This window comes from Carassius carassius, chromosome 37, assembly GCF_963082965.1.
Source record: "Carassius carassius chromosome 37, fCarCar2.1, whole genome shotgun sequence".
Classification (NCBI taxonomy): domain Eukaryota; kingdom Metazoa; phylum Chordata; class Actinopteri; order Cypriniformes; family Cyprinidae; genus Carassius; species Carassius carassius.
The window spans coordinates 12320331-12346560 of NC_081791.1; positions in this window are offsets into that span (position 1 = coordinate 12320331).

The window sequence follows — 26230 nt, forward strand, 5'->3', positions numbered from 1 at the left end:
GAACTTTCTGAAGTTACATACAGTACTTTTCACTTTCAACTGCTTAATGAGACATCACAATCCTCCAGTGTTATGTCTGGGACAAAGCAGCTGAGCTTGTTAGGCAGGGTTTATTTACTCAAACATGGTTTGACCTGGGACTGATCTGAAAAAAAAGAAAGAAAAAAAAACATGAAACCATGTATTTTCAACGTTTTTCTTGCATAAGAGAGCGTTTAATTCCATGTCTCTTTAATCTGAACTGAAGCACAAATATAGACCCTAAACACCCTGAGATCTAATACAACTTGAATAATAGACCATTACAGAAGTTTAGACTATGAAGTAAGATATGAGATCTGTGGTTCCTCTTCGCTTAACTTATCACAGTGTGCTGTTAAGTAAAGTTTACACACAATAAACTTAGATATTTGGAACTTGCTTGAGGATTGGGATACTATACATTATAAGGGGAAGTACGCTCAGAGCCCCAGGCTATATTTTCTCTTTTTTTTTTACACTACTTCATCTGTCTAAAAGGATGGCATTGTGATTTTTTTTCTATTCTTCCTCTATGCTTCTGTACGAACAATCCCACCCAGACAGCGTTATTATTTTTTCAAAAGCAGAACTTTTTCCTATTTCTGCTGTCACTGGCCGCTTTGGTGCCTCAGTTCCTCAGAAACTATTCAGAGTGTCTGAATCACGTCAGTAAACCTTTCAGTCAAGGTAGGTTTGGATGTTTTCTGTTTGTTCACTTTACCAGAAAAATTATACAAACTTTTTAGATAAGTGAGCAAACGACTATAGTCTTGTTGAATTGACAGTACTAATGTTATAAATTCAATGTTTTTTAATGCTTCACTACAAAAATATAATAGTTTTACTTATTAAAAAAGAAGCTAAAACTAAATATCGATGCAGTAGATTGCAAGGCAACGCCACCACTTTCTGATACAGCCTATGTTTAACGTTTTGCCCAGTTTTACCCAGTTTGTGAGATGCGGCAGGGTGTGAAAGCAGAGACAGCAGGATTAGTGCCTTGGAGAGATTTTATGAAAATGTTTTCTGTCCCGGCAAGTGAATGGGAGAATGTGTTTGGCATGAGTCATGATAGTCCAGGTGGAGACAAACAGAACAAACAGAGGAAGAGAATGTGTGCTGATACATGCTGTGGAGGAAAGATGCAAATGCAAACAATAGGTACCAGGTGCACTTTTCCCATTCACAGCAAGTGCTGAGAAAATATTAGTTGAAAACAATGTGCTGTAACTTGACGTGAAGTGAAAGTGAAGAGGAAAAGGACAAAGAGTAGCTATATGAAGCTTGCAGTGCTGTGCACAAAAAGGTCAATTTATTTGCTTGAAGGCACAACAGCAGTGGTCAGATGAGAGGCCTTGAGTGGGCTTTGATCCAGCAATCTTCTTTATAGCACTGAGATGCCCACTTCTCTCTAAACCCCTTAATAAACACCACGCGCACACACACACACACACACACATCACCCCCCCTTCAGGTTGTTTTGAAAAAATGAGTGACCTAATGTCTCTTGTCTTTCTGCAGAGTGACCAGTGATGCATGCAGAGGCCAATCAGACTCAAAGAGCAGACGGTCATACCAAAGAGCTGAACACTGTTATGGAAGACATTGAGGTATCAGAGAAAGGTAAAACTCACCTAATAATAATACATTTACCCATATGTGTACAGAATGAGCTTTGTGTGCATACTTTTTGCATAAATATAAACCTAATTTAGGACCTTTAAGATTTTTTGCATTTTTATTATGTGACATTATTTTTATGATATACAAATATCCCATTGATATTCATATTACCGTAATGCAGGGGGAAAATGCTGAATAGTCTTTCTTTTTTCTTTCTTTTTTTCTTTATACTAATTAAATTCAATACTACAATTTTACTATTTAAATAATACAGTTAAAAGTTTACATCCCCCTTTCAGAATCTGCAAAATGTTAATTATTTTACCAAAATAAGAGGAATCATACAAAATGCATGTTATTGATTATTTAGTACTTACCTGAATGAGATATTTTACATAAACGATGTTTGCATATATAAATATAACCCCGCTCAAAATTTTACATCCCCTTGGTTCTTAATACAGTGTTGTTACCTTAAGGATCCACAGCTGGAACTTTTTATATAGTTGTTCATAAGTCCCTTGTTTACCCTGAACAGTTAAACTGCCTGATGTTCTTCATAAAAATCCTTCAGGTCCCACATATCTTTGGTTTTCCAGCATTTTTGTGTATTTGAACCCTTTCCAACAATATCTGTATGATTTTGAGATCCATTTTTTCACACTAGGGACAACTGAGGGACTCATGCAACTATTACAGTAGGTTTAAACACTCACTGATGCTCCTGATGGAAAAACCATGCATTAAGAGCCAGGGGTGAAAACATTTTGCATTTGAAGGTCAGGGTAAATTTAACTTATTTTGTCTTCTGGGAAACATGTAAATATCTTCTTTAGCCTCTGAAGGGCAGTGCTAAATGAAAAAAAAAAAATGAAAATATTTAGGAAAAATAAGAAAAATGCACTCATCCCCATTCTGTTCAAAGGTTTTCATCCCCTGCTCTTAATGCATGTTTTTCCCTTCTGAAGCATCAGTGAGCATTTGAAACTTTTGTAATAGTTGCATATGAGTCCCTCAGTTGTCCTCAAGATGGATCTCAAAATCATAGAGTCATTGTTGGAAAAGCTTCAAATACACAAAAATGTTGGTAAACCAAATAATTTGTGGGACCTGGAGGATATTTCTGAAGAACAGCAGACAGTTTAACTGTTCAGGATGAACATTGGACTCTTGAACAACGATCACACAAAAAACTGTGAATCATTCAGGTAACACAGTATTAAGAATCAATGGGGTGTAAACTTTTGAACGGATTTTTATAAATTCTGTTATTTTCTTCTCTTGTGGATTGTATGTTAACATATTTTATGTTAAATATCTTATTCAGGTCAATATAAATAAACATTAACATGCATTTTGCATGATCCCTCATATTTTGGTAAAATAATTCTGAAAAGGGGGATGTAAACTTTTGAGCTCAAATGTAGACTACTACCATTTAAATATTTGGGGTCAGTAATAAAAAATTCTGATAATAATAATACTTTTAAAACAGGAAGAAGCAGTTAAACAAGTCAAAGGTGACAGTAAAGACATTTGTACTGTTAAAAACATTTCTATTTCAAATAAATGCTATATTTTTTAACTTTCTATTCACTAAAGAATCCTTAAAAAAGGTGCCATGGTTTCCACAAAATATAAAGTAGCTCAAGTGTTTTCAACATTTCTAAAGGATCATGTGACCTAACAGTAAAAAAAAATGACTAATAAACGAATTAATACATTTTTAACTTAATAATATTTCAAAATATAAAATTTTTTACTGTATTGGTGATCAAATAGAATATATAAAGACTAAAAAGACTTCAGAAAAAAAAAACAATTAAAAATCTTACCAACCCCAAACATTTGAATGGCAGTAAATTTTACAGTAGGCTACTTATAATTGGTCATGCGAGTTATTAATAAAGACTTAATTTTATGTTAATTGTATTTTGTTATTTTGAGGGGCAAAATATGACCCAAACATTTCTTGACAGTTTTCATGGGATTCATGCATTTATTTTAGTTATAAATTAATACAGCTATTATTATAGTTATTTTCAAAGAAGTGTTTTATGCTATATATCGCACTATTTGGTAAATTGTATTAGGGCGGTTTCTTCTACAATGATAAACCTTACTGTAACACTATATGCTTGCATGAGAAAATAATTTTTCCTTGCAACTTCTCCCACTTGGCATTTATGAATTAGATTTTCCACATGAAGAAACCACTGTGTATGGCCTTTAGTGAGATGGTGGACTGATTTGAACAACAGTTTCATAGGACCCAATAAAACATTGCTATTTAGTGCTGCACTTGAAAGCACAGACCATTAATTACAAAGAAGAGAAGTGAATAATTCATTATGCTTAGGTCACTACAGGAGCAGCCTGAGGTTGGAATTGCCCTGATAGACAAAGGCACTGGAAGAGAAGCTTTTAGCAAGTATTTCAATTATGGCTGAGAAGAAAAAAAGTGTGCAGATAGAACCTATTGAACATGTAAGGGATAAAAACCTCAGTTGAGTCACTGTTTTCTACTCCTGAGTGCTCTATTTTCAATGGGAGCATATCAGTGCCATGAAAAAAAAAAGGCTTCTGAGGTACAGTTTGTAAAGGCATGTAGAACTTACTTTGCTTTCAGAATAAAGATGCAGAATAGAACTCAATTTCCACTGCCTGTTTACAACAGAGTTCAGACCTTCATGATGGACATAATACTCTTCTGTATATCAATGAAGCCTTGTGGTTTACACACATCTTATCATAGAGTCATACAGACACACATGTAGATAGATAGTGTGTGATGATGGATGAATATATAGTCAGATGAATGGATGAATGATAGTGTGATGAAGGATGGATGGATGGATGGATGGATGGATGACAGTGTGATGGATTGATGGATATAGATGGATGATAGATAGGCATGTGAATGATAGATAGGCATGTGAATGATAGATAGATAGATAGATAGATAGATAGATAGATAGATAGATAGATAGATAGATAGATAGATAGATAGATAGATAGATAGATAGATAGATAGATAGATAGATAGATAGATTAATTGTATGTGGATGGATGGATGGATGGATGGATGGATGGATGGATGGATGGATGGATGGATGGATGGATGGATGGATGGATGGATTTGTAATGCTCGCACACATTTCTAAATGCTCACTGACTGTGAAAATGTCAGACGTTAAATTCACACGCATTCATTCTCTCAGCTAAAGTGCAGACATTTCTCTGATTAACAAACATGTTTACACAACGATTTGTGTGTTATCCTCTCTCATCCATGTGCACACATTTACAAAGTAGATTACAAAGCCAGAACATTATCTGCTCAGTCAGTCTCTCTGGTAAGAGTCTGAGTAATTTTCATTTGGATTGCAATCAGTGAGAAATTGCATATTGGATATTTCATATGGAATCAATGACTCCTGGTTTTCGATCTGTACTGGTCACACAGATTGCTTTTCAGATTGCACACATATTCAGGGACATTATGCAGTGGCCTCACCACCTGTTGTGGAAGTATAAACACATTGCCAGTTTAACAGCTTTTATGCTTTTGTATTTTATATGAATCAGATAATCATATAAAAGCTCTCTCTCTGCTCATTAACTGTTCTCACAGTCTGATGTGAAGCGTGAGTTTCTTTGGCCACCAGATGTCAGCATTGCAAAGACTACATCGGCACCTCATATAGAATCTTGACAGAACACTAATTTTGGGCCTATGTCTGAGAAGTGTAGTTTCCTGTTGTTCTCATTTTGCCTGCTCTTTTAAGTGCTGTTGTTGGTTTTTCTCCTCTCCCACTAAGGTTAATGTACATTATGATGCTATGTAGCAGTGCTACCTTTCTTCTTGTACAAAATAATATTAACATGCCTTAAAACTAATAGGCACACATACAGTATATAGTGAGGATGTCTTTGAAACATCATATTACAAATGCTAAAATGTTAAAGGAAGAGTTCCCCCAGAATTATGTAATCATTTACTCTAATTTTACCCTTGTGTCTTTCCAAACCTGAATAACTTACTTTCTTCCACAAAACACAAAATGAGATGCTAGACAGCAAACAAGTCTTTTTTAAATGGTAATGAATGAATTTGCAATATAATTTTTCCTTTCAATTTCAATCTAATAAAGGCATTACATACAAATTAGTTTTATAGACTACAAATATAAAGCTAAAGGGCTAGGAGACACAACAATAAAAATTCATTTAAAAATAAATAAAAAAATTTACTCACCCTCATGTTGTTCCAAGTTTGTATTACTTTCTTTCTTTGTTGAGGAAAAAAAAAATTATTTTTGTTTGGTTTGGCTTTTTCTTTTTTTCCCAATGTAAGTCAATGGTAAAAAAAAAAAACTGTTTATTCTTTGCATCTTCTTTTGTGTTTCACAGAAGAAAGAAAGTCAGAGATTTAGAAAAAACACGAGGGTGAGTGATGACTAATGTACAGTTTGCTTTCACAGTTTGTGACAGAAATTAAAGTTATATAAAAATCTAAAGTAGAACTACATTTGACAGTGTCCTTGTTACATATGTTACATGTACTCATAGTAATATGTAATACCAATACATTTTGCATAAGAAACTAAACCTAAACCAAACCCTAATCCTGACCCCAACTCTATAGTAAGTGCATGTTGTTAATTAATATTAACAAGTGCCAGAATTGCATAAACAAAGACATCTTATAGTGTAACCAAACCCAAAATGTATGAAAAAAAAAAAAAGTCGCTGAAAAATAACTAGATGATTTTGGCCTCTATACAGATTCTGAAGTTCAATGTTTTGATGTTGTTCTTTCATCCATCAAGGAAAGTTGTAGTACCATAGTCTCTACAAATAATGGAAATGCTCAAATATTCAAATAGCATTCAAAAATAGGCATTTATTCCAATTCGTTACTAAAAGTTGAGAAATATTTTATTCTAAAACTTTTTCCACCATTACTGAAGTAACCTTCCTATAAACTTTATCTGTGTGTAAGTCAGTGTGGAACTGTGTGCCGTGTTGACGGCTAACTCATTAAGGACTAAATGAAAGTGATGAGATGTGATTTTAGACCGCATCTGGAACAAATGGCCCAAGCGTTCCCTTTTCAGTCTGGCCAATTTCAGAGGCCCGTACCAACCCGCAACACCCCTCTCCACCTGCTGACAGACACACACACACTGGTTTAGATCTGATATTTATTTCATCGGTTTGTGTACGCAGTTGGTCTGATATGAATGTGATTCCACGCTTTGATGCAGAGACAGATTGTAGAGTGTGATTTTATTAAATCCTTCATTAGAATTCATCAGTGAGATTGGATCAGAAAAAGGTCACTGTGCAAATTCGGCCCACTCACCCCCCAACGGCACCCCTCGCTCTCGCCCTCCCTCTCGATTGCCTTCACTCTCTCATTTGGAGGGGGGGTTGGCCACCACTACTGAAATGAATTTGCTGTGAAAATGGGGAAAAATGAGCATTATGGGCTGGTGGAGGAATACAAGGTGAAAGTGACATTATCTCCCCCTTCACGTCTCCTCCCTCTCTTCTCTTTCCCCTCCTCCTCTCATTCCCTGCTTCCGTTCTCCGGTGCCATTGCGGGACGATGGTGCCACAAATCATTTGTATGCTCTCATTTGGGTCTACAAGCCACGATGGTGCTTACTGCTCACAGAGCAGATGACTTTCAGAGAGGGGGGAGTAAAGGGGGAATGGCTTTTTTCTGGCACATGAAAACATCAGTTGGAGTTGGAGCTGAAATTGAGAGGGAAATTGCTCTCGCCATATGTCATCTTTCGCTGAGGGCTTTTTTTCCATTGGGTGCCTGTTATGCAAGCGTCTGTACACAAAGCTGTTTTCTTGGTGTTAATTGTTGTCATTGAAGTGTAATGTGTGCCCTAATGGGAGCACCAGTTTATCTGTATCTGTAAACCTGCTGGAGTTTAGTGTACTTTTAGGCTTAGACTAAAGAAAATTGGTGATTATGTGATCTTTCCTCAAATTTACTGATTAGAATGGCTTTAGTAAGTTAATTTAGTTAGCATAAGCTTCGGGACAATAGCTTTTCCTACCTTTGCAAGCACAAATATCAGTTGTTGTTCAAAAAATCTAAACTATCAATTTAATTTTTGCTCTGTTGATCCTGTTCTGACACTCAGTGTAACCCGGATCAGATGCATGTACAGTACACTCAGCTGCCTCTGCTTTCTCTTTATAAATTAACTAGTAAAGTCATTTGACTCAAACGATAGTGAGTCATATAATGGGGATGTGGTTGGAAATGTTCAGTCTCTTATAATGATAATATGTTTTCTGTTGTATTTGAAGTGATTTTACGACAGTTTTTTTATGTGATATAATATATACATTATATTTATATGATATTATTCATTCATTAATCACCTGTCCGGCTCCGATATAGTATCTTTCTGTTCTTTCTGTTTAATGAGACACACTTTTATTCTTAAAGTCTTCTAGTTTTCTTTTAGTGACAGACAACAATTTTGATAGCATACTTTTGTAGTTTCTAAAACTAAAGTCTGTGACTATGAAGACTATAACAATATTGCTATAACAATAACTATGTTAGCATCCACACCAACACACATTCATGTTCTGTTTTAAGCATGTTATGTTGTCTGCCACTTTACAGTAAATGCTTGTGCTCTTTAAAGTTTATGGATTATGGATTATAAAGCTCTGCGTCTCTCTGTACCAGTGAAACCATAAAACAAAACACTAAAAGTTTTAGTCAAAAATTGACAGGCAGGCAAAATCTGAGCCACATTATCTCATATTCAGTTAGTCCGAGCTGCTTCACTTTTGGTTTAAGGTGAAGTTCGGTTTAAGCCTCAGCAACAAAAGAAATATGAGTGTGAGTATATAATCCCTGATGACTCTTTAAATGTCTACTTTCTATTTTCCCAGAACCCTCTTCTTCTCTCCCGATACAGACACAATTCTTCCAGCACACTGGCTTTATTACCACTTGTGCCTGAACTGATCATCCAAACCCTATGAATGACATTACAGAGAGGGATTATCACCACACACACACACACACATATACTGTATGCACATTCACATTGCTTGAATGGTCCGCTGTAGTTCTTAAATATAAATACACCTAACCACTCAAGCATGATTCCTCTGTTATAGTCACACGCTCTCGCACACGTAACACAGACATATGCGAGTGCATGAACACACATGTACCGATCATTCACACACTGTCGCACGGCCTTGCCCTGGAAAGCATGCATATACACACGCATACACTGCCAGTGTGAAATAAGAATCATCCCCTAAAGCAGACTTCTGCACTCTCCATGACGGTTCCAAAGGGACCTCCATCTGTGAGATTCCAATGCAATATTTATTGCCAAATGAGACGGCCGTTATTAAAAACCATGTTTGTGTGAAATCTGTGTGCTTTGGTGCACAGGTATGCATGCACATGTACATGTCCATATGTATGTTTTACATTATCTGTGTTGTCCTCCCTTTCACACAAATGAGTCTATTACAAACATGCTGACAATTAAAAAAAATATATATACTGTATATATATATATTATTAAATAAAAATAAAAATAAAAAGTCACATTGTGCCATATAAAGTCACAATTAATTAATAATTATATTGTTATAAATAAATATAATTACATGTATTATAACTGACATTTATTGCTTATTACACAATTTAGATTTTTACTCTTCACTTTATTACCTCTTAATATCTTTGTTTTCAATCCTCTTAGATATCTAAAATTCAAGACTATTTAAAGCTGTTGTGTCTAGTATTTTTTATTAGAGTTTTTGGCAATAACTGAAATTAGATGGGTGAACTTTAAGCTCCCAGCATACTTTGCAAAGGACTCAATTGGGAGAATAAATGTGGAAATGTTTAAATAAATTCAAAAACCTGTTAATGTTTACTGTTTAGTTATGTTGCACATTTGGAAGAGATTCTGTTGTTGAGGCTTTTGAGGTTACCACTGAAGGATGGTTATATGACTGTGGTGTAATGAGAAATTTACTTGCAAAAGAAAAACTGAGTTAATTTTACCTTGTTTTCAGTGTAATCCAGAAATGAGCTTTCATATTCAATAAACCCAGTGCATTGTGGAAGTTAACCTTCCATAAGTTTAAGAAGTTTTTAAGTCATGACATACGAGTAGGTAACCATCTGAGCAAAATTGTATTCAAGAAAAAATGTAGGCCATTACTTGATTTTATTAATCTGGATTTAACTGGACTGGGAATAGTGGGCGTGGCATACAAGAATGTATCATTATAGTATTTGATGAATATTGGTTGGAGGGGAAGGGTTAAAATAAGATGGATTGATGATGTCAGCGACACAGACATTCATTTTGATTTGATGAATGTGAAAACTTTTTTTTTTCACTGAAGCCATGTACATCAATGTGTTGTTCACAGTTATACCAAGAATGTCTATTAAAAAAGCAAATGGGTCAACTTTGTTTTCACAGTCTGTTACAATAGAAGTGAGGAGCCCGATTCTACTTTCTTAAACTTGGAGAGCGTCACTTGCTTTGAAAACTTTTATTAAAAACCAATTTGGCAAAGCCTAGATATGGCTGTAAACCATTTTGCCTCTCGCTTTCGACAATCTGGAAATGAATAAAAACTGCTGATGGTCCATGTTCTGTAAGTTCCACTTCAGTTCAGCCAGTTTAGAAGATTTATCTAAACTCGATTTAAAAATTTAAATTCACCAGTATATTTAAAAAAAACATTTACTGTAATGATTTCAGGAAATTCTTAATAACAGTTTGGCTGTTTTATAAATCTCTCCTTACACATGTATTTTTATGTCTTTATTTCCTGGATATTCTTGGCTTGATGGCTAAGCACTGATTCTGGTATGTGGACATGGCATGTCTTTATAGTCTAAGTGTCTCAGTCTTATCAGCTGATTATAGGGTCGTGTAGCTCTAAAGACTGATGGTTGAATGTTTAAGGTTTAAAAAGATAAATTGAAGGCTACAAGGTGTGAAAGAACTGTGAGCTTTCGATTTCTGCATCTTTGGACACAGATAATGGACTGCAAGGCTGAATCTGAAAGGTGAAGCAGAATGGATATGTACTTGCTGAAGAGAAAAATAAATAGCTAAAGTTCCAGATGTATCTGCCTACTCCACTCAACATCTACTCTCGTTTCTTTCCTTTTCCATTTCATTCATTTTCCCTCAGCTGATTTTGAAAAGAAACACTAGATGTGTGGGCGAAAAAAACATGCAATTCAAATACACTCTGAAGTAAAGCAACAGTGAAAGCAGAATTATACTAATCAACTTTGCAGGGCAAAAAATAAATCCCAGTGCTCTGTAAGTACCCATGCGGTGGTCTGGACATTAACGACTATTGAATAAATTGTCAAGTTGACCACATCAAACAACCCCATTGTAAAGCCTTTTGCTTTCACAGTGAACTACTTCGAAAACTCATTCTTGACCTTTCAGTTCTGGCTCCTGATAGAGGCCAGATTGGCCCCAACTAAGGGGTCCAGCACTAAGATTATCTCCCTATAATTACCTCGCAAAGATGAAAGGAAAGAACACAATGTTGTGCCTGCCTGTCGATATATATGTTGACGTATGTTCTGCCAAACCTTGAGTAGGGTTTGTATGTATGTGTTAATGGTAGCTCATGTGTATGTCTTTTTCTCCTCCCAAGTCTTCTAAAAGCACTATGCTAAAAGCCCCTTGGAGCTCCTAGATGATAACACACTAACAACCCATTCAACAGTTTGCCCTTAACATGTATTTCACCTTCCTATTCCACGTGTTGTGTATGTGTAACATGGTCCATTACATTATACTGCAGTTATACAGTATGCCGTGAAGCACTGTGTGTTTTGTGCTACTGTGTTGCTTCCAATGGGCTCTTGAGAGCAAACAAAGTGCTTCACTTCACATGGTACACATTTTATGGAGCCGCAATGAATGCAGGTTTACTTTGTATGGTAAACATAATCAAACTCCACTTACATACCTGAATCTGTCCTTTTCCATCCTCTTTCGCCAAGAAAAAAAAATAATAATTGAAAACATGTGCCATATGCAATACCTTATTAAACAACTTTGGGATGAAATGGACCCAAAATCATCCAAATCTATGCCTGATCTCAATGATGCTCTTGGGCTAAAAAAGAGTATAAGAGATTAAAGGAATAGCTAAATAACTTTGTAAATGTGCTCTTTGTATTCTTGTTGGTTTCATATTGTTTAAACAATCCATGCCATTTTTAAGAAACATTTTTAGATTTATTTTGATTTTTCATGTTGTGCAAAAGTCAAATAAAGAAGTATTTTGGGTAACACTTTATTTTTAAGGCATCCTTGTTACAAATATTATATGTACTGTACGTACTATTACAATAGCATTAAATGATGCAGAATTGCATGCCATTAACCCTAAATCTTAATCCTAACCCTAAATGCCAAACCTTAATCCTAACACTAACCATATAGTAAGTACATGTAGTTAATTAATATTACTCAGTACTTAAATGTATAACTACACTGTAACAGGACATTTTAAAATAAAGTGAAGATTTAAGAAAAGTTTTAATGTAATAGCTGATTTTAATGAAAATGGCATGTTGTGTAACAATTAAATAATATATCAAAATCAGTTAAACTTTATTTTAAGGTTTCCTTGTTACAGTATAACAAGGACACCTTAAAACCATATACTTACTATATGGTTAGGGTAAGGAGTAGGGTTTGGCTTAGGGTTACTTATTAGGGTAATTTATTATTGTAATAAATTGTAATTTATTGTTATTATAATAGTCAGTATGTATGTAATGTGTAATAAGGACACCTTAATATAAAGTGTTACCAAAATATATTATATATAATATATGATAATATTATAAAGATATACTTAAAATACTGTCCAAAAATATCATTAATTATTAATTCATAAATACCATACATTTTCTGGGAAGTTGCACAACATTGTACAACCTGCCTAAACATTGCCTTGTCATAAATATCTTTTATTACCTGATATTGTAAGAAATCTGTTGACCTTGCCACTTGATGGTCTACATGAATCCTCTCTGTGATATTTATTTATTTTTATACAATTTTTACTTATATGAGTAGCGAATCAGGTTAATTCGTTTTTTCTAAGAAATAGTGATTGAATAAAATAAAATAAAATAAAATAAAATAAAATCTTCATTCTAGCATCACCCTGACCTCTTGACCCTCTTGTGTCTGAATGAGAGCAAGTCATTGCATCCATGTTCAAACATCTAGTGAATGTGTTGTTCAGGTATCCACATACTTTTGACCTCATATTGTATGTTGACACAACCTGACGAAGACTGGATTGTCCCATTATTCAAATAGTGTATTCTCATCCCATCAAGTCACTGGAAATGATGTTAGTACTTAAAGGTTACATGTGATTCCGGTAAAGGCCGTAAAACCCACCCTTTATAGCTGCATGCAAGACTCCTCAAGGAAAGGTTTTCGCCTACAACAGCTGTGTTCACTGTGTTTTTCATGTCACACTGCATCCGTGGATGTACGCGTGTGCGTGCGAGTGTGCACACAAGTGCAATAAGTGTTAGAAAGTACACCTGCTCTGGAATAAAAAAGTCCCTTGTCTGCGATTTACATGCAAATTAAAACACATCCACTTTCCAGCACAGAAATGCATTCTGGGATTGTCAGTTTCTTCTGGCCCGTTCAGGTCAAGCAGAAGTTATTGTGCGTGCTTGTCACATTAAAACACATTAAATTGCCCTTGTTTCTTTCTCCTCCCAACAAGACCCAAAGAGTTTTTACTCTTCTGTCCACATTGTGGGGAGAAAATGGCCAATTCTCCTATTTAATCTCCATTGCCATATTTATATAGCTATTTAACTCGCGCAGGCCCGCAGTTATGATTTGATGGTGTTTGCTCGACCTCAAGCTCTGAATTATGGAATATCATTGAAGAGTCAAGTTGTTTTTCATCTTTGTTGTAAGGCGCTGTTTGTTCCCCCTACAGTTCCACATCGCTGCCTCTGATTGAACAGAAGGGAAGAAAACTGTCAAACTATCATGGATCTCTCTCTCCCGCCCTTCTTTTTTTTTTTTTTTTACTCTCTTAACGCTTTAATATAGTATCTCTCTCATCTGTACACCCTCTCATTCTGCTTCTTGTCGATTTCCCCAGTGTGCTCTTAAACTGCTAGTGTAATTTAAATATGGAGCTCCGTGTTAGCGGGAGGCACTTTGCCTCTATGATGGGGGAGAGGATAGCAGAACAATAAGGCATTGAGATGGGGAGGGTGGAATGGGAATTGGCTTACATTATCACACAGCATCTAAAACCAGAGTGCAGAGGGGCTTCAAACACAATGTGCACTAACAGCCCTGCCCTTGAATGCTAAGCAGACCTATATAAAGCAGCACAAAGAGAGCAATTTGTGTTGCGTTTTGTTTCGTTTGGGCGTTTTTCTTGCAATTTCACTTTGCCGCAGAACTTTATTGTGGAACCAAAAGAGATTCGACATCAAAATGCACCGAGCATCACAGGCCAAACATCAACAGGGCTGCTCTCGTCCCGTAGTGGCAGCTGAGCGTATTTGGATCCTTTGCATCCTTTTTCTATCATTGAAAAAAAGCAAGTCTGTTTTATGGTATGAAAAAGTGCCACTTGTTCTGTGATCCATTCTCTTCTTCTTCTGTGTGGTCCTTCTTTTCCCTGATGTTGTGTTTCATTCTTTCTTTTTCTCTTCCGCCCCTCCCCGATTCCTCTGTGACTTGTTCGGCATTATGACTAAGAGTCACTTTGAGTCGCTGACCTGCTCTTTATTGATCGGGGTCGATCTGACTGTATCTCCTTCCCAGTTTCACTCAACTGACCCTCATCAATAAACAGATCCTCAAAATGATGAAGACCGGGGTAGTCAGAGAGACGTTCTTTTAATCTTCTAAGTCATAGAATGGCTGGCCACTATCGTTTTGTGTCTCTTTAGACTGCTTTCTTTGATTTCAGTCCTGTTACTCATGGCCCTCATAAATATTGATCTGGGAAATGTATTCTCTTTCTCTCAAGCTTCCTGCTTTTTTTCCTTTTTTTTTTTTCTGGAGTGCGGTGCAAGTCTATATGTGCCTTCTGTCTTAGTGACACTAATACTTCCTCTAAACGATCCAGAAGCTTAGATTTACAAATATACTGTTACCAAACACTGGTTTACTTTACTCAAGAGCAAATAACTTCTGTGCAACCTCCTAACCCTTGTGTTATACCTGCTATAATCATGAAGAGGATGTCATTTGTGGCATTACTACAACATGTAGTCTACAATAGTGATGGACTTGGACTGAATATGATAAAATACCTTGTATATTTGAAGATTTAGAGCACGACCTGGAAGAAAATATGGAGGTTGGATATGTGATGAGTATGTATGAGTTGTGACCTTTGTAAGGTCCTAGCAACTTGGCTCATAGAAGGTATCTAGTGGTGGCTGAAGGTTTCTTGAATTTTTTTTTCAGCGTGCAAAGTTATTTAATTTAAGTTAAATTGTCATCTGACTTCTTTTTATTATGACTTCGAATTTAGATTGAAAGGCAAATTGGTTGTTTGTATGTCTCTAATTATTACTATTATTCCTCACATTACAAGTACAATTAAATAAAGCTAAAACAATAATCAGCGGTTATGCTAGTACTATAAAATATTTTAAAAGAGTACAGTGAGCAAAATACCTCTTAACTCTAAGGATCTGTATTATCTTTTAGTCTACTTCTTGTAAAATTGAGTCCATCAGTCGCCCTGAGACAATTCAAATTAAACCAAACATGGCTGTAAATATCACTTGTAGAATCACGTAGAACAATATATTCTACTACTGACCATTCTGAGTGAGCTGGGTAAAGGGAAGGAAGGGTCAGGGGAACGAAGGGGATAAGGAGGAACCAATGCATACATGAGAGACGTTTTCCCACATTTTCTTTCAGTGAGATGTGGAAACAGATGTCTGTATGTTAATGCACTGTGTGTGTATTGTACCCCTCAAAAGATCAAAGTGTCTGAGGTTCTGTAATCATTACACCTTCTGGACAGTTGGGGTTTGAGGGTCTTGTGTCCTGATTCTTGATTTGTTCCACCTGTTTTCTACTCAACTTTATAACTGTAGTATTAAAGTTGTAAAATGGGACAGAATAAGCTATTTAATAATTCACAAGTCATACTTTTACAAAAGAAATTCAGGAACCCGTAATTCCATCAGTTTTTTTTACTGGTAGAGGGTATAAATGGACACTCTCTGAAGAGTTTAATTTCATTTGATCTCTGAACAGGATGTGGACTCATGTAGATAAGGTCATTTCCCACACTCTCAATCTGTGCATGATTACATTTCTCAGTATATAATATATAAGGGATATGATCTCACTCACTGACTCACCATATGTTGGGGGAAGTAATCTTCCTTTCCCTGCTGATTGGACAAGAGAGTGACTTCTGAAATTAGATCACATTAGAAAAAGGATGGGGGTTTTGCCTTTGATTTAAATGGACTAATAAGACTAATTAACTAAACAATAAACACTTCTTCTAAGTTCAAAGAACAAATGATCAAATAATTCAAGTACTGTTCATACATAAAAACATCTGCTGGTCTGCAGTCTTAGGCATTACTTGACTGGTTAACCTCCCTATGACTAGAATTTGACCCTGGTTGGTCAAACCAAAGGTAGCAGAGGACAGGGGTCATTATTTGGGCAATTGCATTAAATAGTGGCCTCAATCTCTGCCGAGTAAATTGCTAAAGCACTTACACTATTGGTAAGTTGGCTTGCAATGTTACATCTTACACTCACACACATACACACACACACACACACACACACACACAAAATAATAATAATAATTTAAATTGGTAAAACTTTATATGAAGGTTCTATAAACATTACTTAATGCAAAGGCTTACATGAAATAATGAGCAATATTCAACAGCATATAAAGTATTAATCTAGGTTAATGTTAATTTTTACATATACTAATACATTGTTAACATTTCAAGTTGTATAAATTAACATTATTTAATGTATTATTGATGAACATGAATTAGCAATGAACATTAATACATTTATAATGTAACATTATCCTAGATTAATATTGCTGTAAAAAATGATGTTCATTGTTAGTTCATCATAACTAACACATTAAGTAATGGTAAATAAGTGAACCTCACTGCAACTTGTTCAATCATGAGTTTCTCAAATTAATTCTGAATAAATTTCTTAATGAGTTACCTATATCCATTTTTTTGGGGGGGGGGGGGGGGGTCACATAAGATTAGAAGACTGCACTTTGTAGAGGTCCAACTAATTTTTTTACTAATGTAATAATGCAAAGCCTGGCCATGAATGTAATGCAATGACCATTTATGAGATTAATGAAAAAAAATTATCCCAATTTACTTTTGTCAATTCCTCTCTCTTTCTCTTTCGCTCTGTCTGTCTGTCTCTCTCTCTCTCTCTCTCTCTCTCTCTCTCTCTCTCTCTCTCTCTCTCTCTCTCTCTCTCTGGAGCATATGTCAGGGGAACAGCGGAGCTAATTAGTGACTTGTATTGTATTAGTCTTACAGTGCTGTTCGGCCTGACTGTGGCTTCTGTTGTCTGCAGCAGGAGGTCTTTCATTGCTCCTAATGGGGTTTACCCCTCGATCTCTCTCTGTTCCATTCAACAAATCTACCATACTAACCCTATCTACACCTCAGACAGTCCTTACTCACATCCATTGACACACACACATCCATTCAGACTAAATCACCTGAGAAAAAAAAATCAGTAGGCCTACTATATCCTTAGCCTGTAATTTTAGGAGTGACACGTTCAATTAAATTCATGAATGAATATATAATGGTTAACATTGTATAAAGGATGCAACAAGAGACATATTACCCAGACAAGTGCAAGATTCAGAATTGAGGAATTTTCTTCCTTTGTATTCATGAGTTGGAGGTTAAACTGGAATGACAGGAAGAGGAATGCACTTCAATTCAAATATTTTAACTTAAAGAAATTCAACACATATGTTGCATTCTAGCAAATTAAGTGATTTTCTCAATATCAGTGGTTCCCAACCCTGATCCTTGAGGCACTCCTTTCTCTGAAACAACAATTTCAGGTCGTGAAGTTTCTACTCTAATGAGCTGATGATCTGAATCAGGTGGGTTTGATTAAAGAGACATGCAAAATGTTCAAGTGTCGGGGTGCCTCCAGGAAAAGGGTTGGGAACCACTGATCTATATAATCTAATAAAATCTACATATCCACCCATCCTCCCATCATTCTATTATATTCCCAGCTATCATTGGCTCTGTCCTATGAACCTTATAGGACATTCGCTCTAGCCTGTAAATGTTCAAAACTCTTTTTCTAATTAAATTCACAACTTTATAATTATTTTAAAATCCTACCTCCGTTTCAATATAAATAAATAAACAGATAAATAACTCTGAATAGTTCTGAATAGGGAACAAATAGTCACTATTAACTAAGGGTTTAAGTAATGTATATGTTGTAGTATAAGTGTAAGTTTATGTATAGGGTAGGGTTAAATGATCTAGAATATGGAAATGCAGAATAATACATTAATATATGCTTTATAAATACTAATAAATAGCCATGCATTAGTAAAATGCATTCTAATAAGCAGCTTGTTTATAGTGAATAGTGTTAAGTGTTAGCACCCTCATATTACTAAATGTTTCTTTTTTTTTAATGGCAAGTTTTTATATTTTGGGGGGATTTAATTTGGTTGTGGAATGCATTTGTCACTTCAGTAAATATGCAGACATTTTGTGTACAGAACATGATTAAGCATTTCTTATTATTTTTGATAATACTGGCCCACTCTTCAGATTTCATTCTGAGTGAAAAAGATGAGAAAAGATGAACCGGCCCAAGAGGAGAACAGAGAAGCAGCAGTTGTTGTGTTGCCAGTCTGTCCTTTTCCTGTCCCCTCTGAATTTAAACTCTAAGTCCAGGGGGGAAGATATGTGAGCACACATGTCAAAAGTCACTGCACCCGAGGGGCCACACTTCTCCAAGCCAAGCTGTGTCTCTCTTCTGACAAAGGCAGTGACGATTGTCCTTTCAGTGCAGCATTAATTGCATTCGAGCTTCACGCTTCGCTCCTCCAAAAGAGACAAAAGCACAAGTTTGTATCTTTTTCTCAATCTGTAGAGTCCGTTGTCTCACAGAGGTTTTCAGCTCCATATCATTTAGTCATTTCTTCACATTTATATTCCTCTCCAGTCTCGTGTGTTTAATACAGGTCTGGTCACCACAGCAACTGAACTATGACCTGCCTCCACATCCAGTCCTTTGTTTCTCATCTCCATAACCTCACATAATTCGAACCGTCTCATTTTCTTCTCTTTTCTGCACTATTGATACCGTGGAGTATTGCGGTCTTGTGTGTTTTATCCACTAGATAAATGGCAAACAGACCATCTGAAGGCTGAATGTGTATTAATATTGATTTAGTTGTTGAAGACGTATCTAACTCCGTCCTCATCATAGATGAAATATAATAAGTCCAGGCCAAGCTTTTTAATGTGGGCCGCCTAATATAGTATTCAACTTTAATCTTTATGAATTATGAATTTCGCTCTGTGGTCGAAAATGCAAAATTTACATAACCCCGTTGACCGGCTCATGTATTTTTTAAAAAGACCAGGCTTTATTTTCCTCTTCTCTTTCTCTTTCACTTTGACAATCAGAACCGTCGTTATAATATTAAACAAGGTCATTTACATTTCACTGCTGAATTTAATGGCGCTGTATTGATCTGCGGGTGTCAGGCTATCCTCATTAAATCACTGAAGGGGATGAGGCGCTCACATACGCACGCTTTCCTCGGCTCCTCTGATCTGTGCTCTATTTATGATGCGCTTGTAAAGGTATTTTCAGATTCCTGGAAAGACGTTTTTAAAATTGAAATGAGACACTCTGAAGGCAAGTGAAAGAGTGAAAAGCACTGATGCCCTGCTCCCATGCGCACACACGCGCACCTATCATGTCAACCTTTTCAAACGGCAACAGACTCTTTCCGTAGCCTGGTAGGCATGTTGTCATGTTGCTATGCTACCTGAATGTCAATATGCAGGCGGAACGGAAAAGTGATGGACATCTGCGGAGTGTGAGAATGAGAGAATTTCCCCTTTGCATTCTTTATTTTTTATCTCTCTTTGTTCTTAAAGGAATAGTTCACACCAAAAAACATATACAGTATTGTATCATCATTTATATGCAGTTCAAACCATGTTTAATTTAAACATTTCTGTTTCTGGCAATTCCTAGAAGCTCTTTTCCACATTTTTATGCTGCCAAACTTCTAAAAGAACAGAAATGTGACAAATGGTGCAATTTTTGAATAACAAAGATTATCAGTGAATAATGGCTTAAAATAATAATTATTATGAAAGGTAAGTTATAGCCTACCGTTCACAGTTTAGGGTTGGTAAGATTTATTTGTTATTTTTTATTTTTATGTTTTTTAAAGAAATGCTCACCAAAGCTGCATTTTTTTAAACCAAAAATACAGTAAAAAAAAAAACAGTAATTTTGAAATATTATTACAATGTAAAAGAACAGGTTTCTAATTGGATATATTTTAAAATAATATTTATTCCTGTAATTCAAAGCTGCATTTGTATCATTTTCCAGTCTTCAATGTCACACGATCCTTCAGAAATCATTGTAATATGCTGATTTGCTGCTCAAGAAACATTTATTATTATTATCAATGTTGGAAATGGTTCTGCAGCTTATGTTGCACATTGCTGATGAATGGAAAGTTAAATGTCCTTGCTGAATAAAATTATAAATTAATTTATTTCTTTAAGACTTACTGACCTCAAAGATTTAAATGGTAAAGACAACATTCTAAAACCACAATAGTGCGATATAAAGTCACATTGCAAAATAAGAAAATCCCTTTATTTTAATTATTTTAAGTGGAAGTGGGTTTCTATAAGGGTGGGAAAATAATGAATTAATTAATTAATAAATTTTTCAATTTAGAGTGAACTGTTTCTTTAGGGAGTACTAATAGAAGCCAACAGTGACATAGATGTTTACGCTGTAATAAATATAGTGGTCTCACGACAGCACTATTAGGTAGCATAATGCTGTGGGTGTATTTGTTGTGGGTACTTTGATCAAGATGATGAAAGTGGTTGTGATCACAGTCATGATCTACGGGTAGGAGATTCTTGGTTAAGCACAGCCTAATGACGGACAATGTCATGTATATGCACTTAACTAAGCCCTGTGTCACATCCACTTATTTGGATTAATTAAAAAATTACCATAAGCAGAGTGTCATTAAAGTCATTATAGCTTGATGGGATGTGAAAATTGAGCAGCACCATCAGAGGAGAGGAGAAGGATGATTTACTGGGGAAACAGAGGGTTAAGTTAACTGGAGACTAAGACCGACAAAGCCTCAATTACTCACCAAAGACAAGATCAGATTTACACAGTAAGTAAGAGAAACGAGAGCAGCAAACACTCATCATGCAATGGTTTTTTATTAAATGAAAGCTAGGGAAAATGTGAAAGAACGCAATAAATATGCATCAGATAGTATAGGTTTGTTTTTGTTTTTTCTAGACCTCAGACATACATTCTAGTCCAGTTTTATAAATTAACAGAGATGTATGCTCGCAAAATCAAGTAAATCTATGGATATTTATACAAAAAATGTAAAATCCTGGATTAATTGATTGATTGATTGATTGATTGATTGATAAATAGATAATCACAGAAATAAATACATTTACAAATCTTAAAAAAAAAAAAAAAAATTAATATATATAATTGCATGCAAGTAACCCTAAGACAAACCCTAATCCTAACACTAACCATATAGTAAGTACATGTAGTTAATTAATATTACTAAGTACTTAAATGCACTACAGTTAAATTACTAAAATTAGTAACTAAAAGTAAAAAGAAAATCGAAATGATATGAAAACATTGTTTTTTGTTGATTTACCCTTGTCCCACAAACAAATTTTTATTCTTAAAATAAGAAAATCTATCATAAAATATATTTAAGTTTTTAAAACTTTAATAAATGTAAAATTTAGTTTCTTTACAAATGAATACATTTGATAAAATATGAACACTAAAAGAACTCTGAATAAAGACTGAACTCTGAATGAACAAACTGTTTTCCAAATGTAATTATAAAAAGTTTTAGAAAAAAGAGATGGTGACAACAGTGTCCAATTAAGTCATAATTTTGTCAAATTCTAAACAAAAACAATTGTGCAAATATGATTTATTTGTATTTAGGATGCATAAAATACTAGGATAATTAGCCTTATCCAAACGAGTCTTCCAAGCATTTTCTTGCAAAATGTAATTTCTATCTAGAATATTATTAAAAATGAGAAATTCTTGTGACACATCAGCATGTTTATTGCTGGATATTGTTATGAGGTGGGGAAGCAATGTCTATAAAATCACAGCTTTTACACAGAGTATTTTATATGTTTTTTTTTTGTTTGTTTTGTTTTATAATATTGCTGCATAAAACCTCCCAAAGTGATTACCAACATGAAACATGCCAGACTGTTTTCTACTTCTCTTTTTAGTCATCACATTGCTTTCTGAGTTGGTTGTTTTGCATCATGGATTTCAATCTCATTTTATGCTCTGAATTATCACTTAATGAATTTATGGCTTGGTTTTTGAGAACATTGGCTTCCTAATAAGATTGTTAGTCTGTCGAAAAGCATGCCACACTCATTATGTTTTCCAATGGCGTGATTAAGTTGATTTGCAGAGCAAATCCATCAAAAGAGACAGAAGCATATACAAACCAATACACATAACACGCTATAACATGATTATATGATTTAATAAGTTATTAATGTAGTACACTGTGAAAGTAAAGTCATAAAGCTGAGCACAAGAAACACTAATATAGGAGAGCCGATCTGCGAGCAACCATGCAGAATGCTTTTTATCATCTGGATACTTGCTTAATTCAATTCATGAGCTTTTCATATGAACAAAATAAGCAAATAATTGAAAAGTGAAATTGCTCAGTGGTGCTGCACCTAAACATAAACTAACTCAGGGACGTGGAAGCATAAATCAGCCGACATAGTGTCTCCTGTGAACCATAGACTAGTGTTGTTGTTCTGATAATTAATGCAGATTTGTTTCAAATGCCTTTTTTTTCAGTGTAATGTTTTGCTTGGGATTCTATAAATAAAAAAGCACCCCGTTTTATTTGGAAAAGTGCATCTTTAAAAGTTGTCTTATTTTTTACTCTTCAAAAGACAGTCATATTATCTGTGCCTGGCTTTGTTTCAAAGTTAGTTTTGATGTGAAACCAATTATTGTGCTGAACTTGTGGCCCTATGATTTTGTGTTTGGATTCTAACAATACAACCACGTAACGGAGCCAAACACTCAATCTATCTGTGCATAAATAATTCATGGCCATCGAGGATAAGGAGGAGGAGGAGGTTGGATGGATTGAATGTTGCTTTCTGTCACCCATCCAGAAGTTAACTAAAATGACAGCTTAAAAGAATGATGAAAAGAGATGTCATTTCAAGCCAAAATGAGCCTGTACTTCACTCTCTCTCCATTTCTATCCCTCCCTTTATCTCTCTTTTTCTTCCTCCCTCATTCTCCTAGATATATGTCACAGGAAACAGCCCAAACAACGTCTTAATGGTGTCAATGTTGGCGTTATTGACCACTGCCACCTCCTCTTAGCATCTAGTCTGTCACAAAAAATGTCACTGGCTTCTACTATCACTACCAGGGGAAAAAAGGGAAGGGGGGGGAAGGAAAATGCACATGTGTGGAGCAGCAGGGGATCGTTTATGTCACACAGACTTATGCTTTAATCCATAGCTGTGTGGTACTCACCAATAAATAGTTTCTAAGAGGACACTACAGTTCGTGACAGCAGTGTTTACTGAACAGCTGCTTGCCCCTACATTTCCGCAAAACATTTTAGTGACCAAGGGTCAATGACGGATTTTAAAATCACTTATGGAACACCCTCAGTTCAAGGGTTGAAGATTATTAGAATTTTGAAAATTGGATTTCGAAAACATTCCTTGCGTTCAAAGTTTTCCCAGTCATAGAGTGCCGTGAAAAGGTTTTCTTTCAAATTGATTTTTTTCATTTGTGGATAATGGCTCTGACCGTGGTTCACTAGAGTCCCAAAGCTTTAGAATTTTTTTAACCCTTTCCAGACTTCCAGACCTTTTCTACTTTTGACCTAACTCATTTATCACATTGATTTAAATAGGATAATCTTGAACTATACTCATCTAAAAATGCAAAGAGTATGAAAATATATTCAGTTCATTGTAATTAACAACATATTATATATATTATATATATATATATATATATATATATATATATATATATATATATATATATATATATATACAGTACAGACCAAAAGTTTGGACACACCTTCTCATTCAAAGAGTTTTCTTTATTTTCATGACTATGAAAATTGTAGATTCACACTGAAGGCATTTTGGTTTGGTATATGGGCATTTTTTCGCCGAATGTCAAATGTAAGCAATGTTAATCTAGTGATGCTGTTATTGGGGACTGGTGTTCAAATACTGACCTTCATTTTTTACTGTATTAGCTTTAGATTAATTATTTAAACTAAACTAAATTATTAAAACTTTTACTTTTAATAATTATGCTTAATTACTAAACTTAATTACTTAAGTGTATATTATATATCTTTGTAATTATTTATTTGTTTTAATAATAATTCAAATGAATTCAAAATAATAATATTATAATTAATCATTAATATTAATTATCATAATTAATTATATATGCATCACTTGACTCAAACTGAAGTGAGTGAAATTAGACATTATAAGTCTTTACTTATTAATTTTTTAATTCAGTAATTTAGGATAAAAAAAAAACATTGTTTTTACAATTCTTTAAAATTTAGTACTAAATAGTTGTAGTGTCATGAATGGTTGCATTCACTGCCATTGAATAATTTGTATTGCACATAACTTGTTTTAGGCCCTTCGATATGTTCAGAAATCTTGTCATCTCCATACTCTCAGCCATTTTTAAGAATAAACATGTATAGTCAGTTTCTGAATAAATGCTATGATAATTCATGAACTCTCTGTTAAACTGTTGTAAAGCACACAAAAAAAACGCTATTGTTAAAAGTTCAAGTTAATGACAATGTTCAAGTTTCAGTGGGGAGTTTTTAATTATATCTTTACCTATCCACTTTAGTGTTCCCTCTTAAATGTGAAGGTCAGAAGATTGTTTTGTACCTTCGTCACACACACACACGATAACACACAAATGAAAGTTAAATCTGCGTGGTGCGCTGTAGCTCTTTTCACCTGTCATCTCCCATTAGAGTGTGCAGCAAGTGACCTTGGGCCGTCTCCCCTGCATTAGGGCCGGAGGGGAGTGAACATTGTCTCAGTGTTGAGTTAATGTAATGATAACTCTGTGAAATCAGGCCCGCGCCCTGCACCGGCTCCTATTACGCCTCCCCAAATTAATTTGCAAGGTTGACTATGCCTTGCTAATGCATATGGCGCATGCTAACCTGCCCACTCACTGCTATTGAATGTGCTTGCATCTGCACACACGCTCAGGGATGGAGACATCCAAGGTTTAAAGCAAATTCACCATTAGGTACTATCTAAATGTGAACATTTCATGTCATACTATATGTACATTTTAGATGTTATAAAACATGCTTTTAAAGAGCCAGTAATAAGTCTCTGAGCTAAAATCATCCGAAACTGACAACAAGAAAAGACTAATGAATTGGGGTAGGCCTAATAGATTTTTTTTTTTTTTTTTGAACAGGCTTTTAGACATGGCTGTCATTCATTGATGGAGAGGTGGATGGATTTTTAAAACTAAAGTGATAACGGAAGAAGGGACAGAAGAATAAAGCCTGTGTGAGAATCACGTCAGCACTAATGTGAGCTGACAGCTAGTAGCCTTTTCCTCTGTGCGCTTTCTTCTCTTTCATACTAATCCAAATAAGTCACCAATCAGCACGTATTAGACTTGTTTAGAGTTCCGTGCCTCTCTGACAGGCGGGCCGGTCAGCTTAATGATTGATTCGGTGGTTACGGGAGAAATGAGAATGAGAGAGAATTCATGTGGATGAGGGAAGGACAAAGGAAGGGAGGGAACGGTCATATTAAAGTCTTATTTACTCTGTAAATCTACAAAGAGGATGATGGGACGTGTCAAGGCATTATGAAAGTGTAACAAGGACGTCTGCATCTTGGGTGTGGACAGAATCTTTTAGTGTGCTAGTGTGCAGCTCTCACTAAATTTAGGGTGTTTGGCTCTCACTTTATGGTGTATTTATTCTTAATCATGAACATTTAAATTCCATATCAAATTATATCACTGAAGCTAAAAATGTCAAATTAAACATTGCTCTTGCTTTGTGCTATCAATGAGTTTTCCATTAGCAAGAAAGTACAGTACAGAAGTACAGAAGTACAGATAATGCT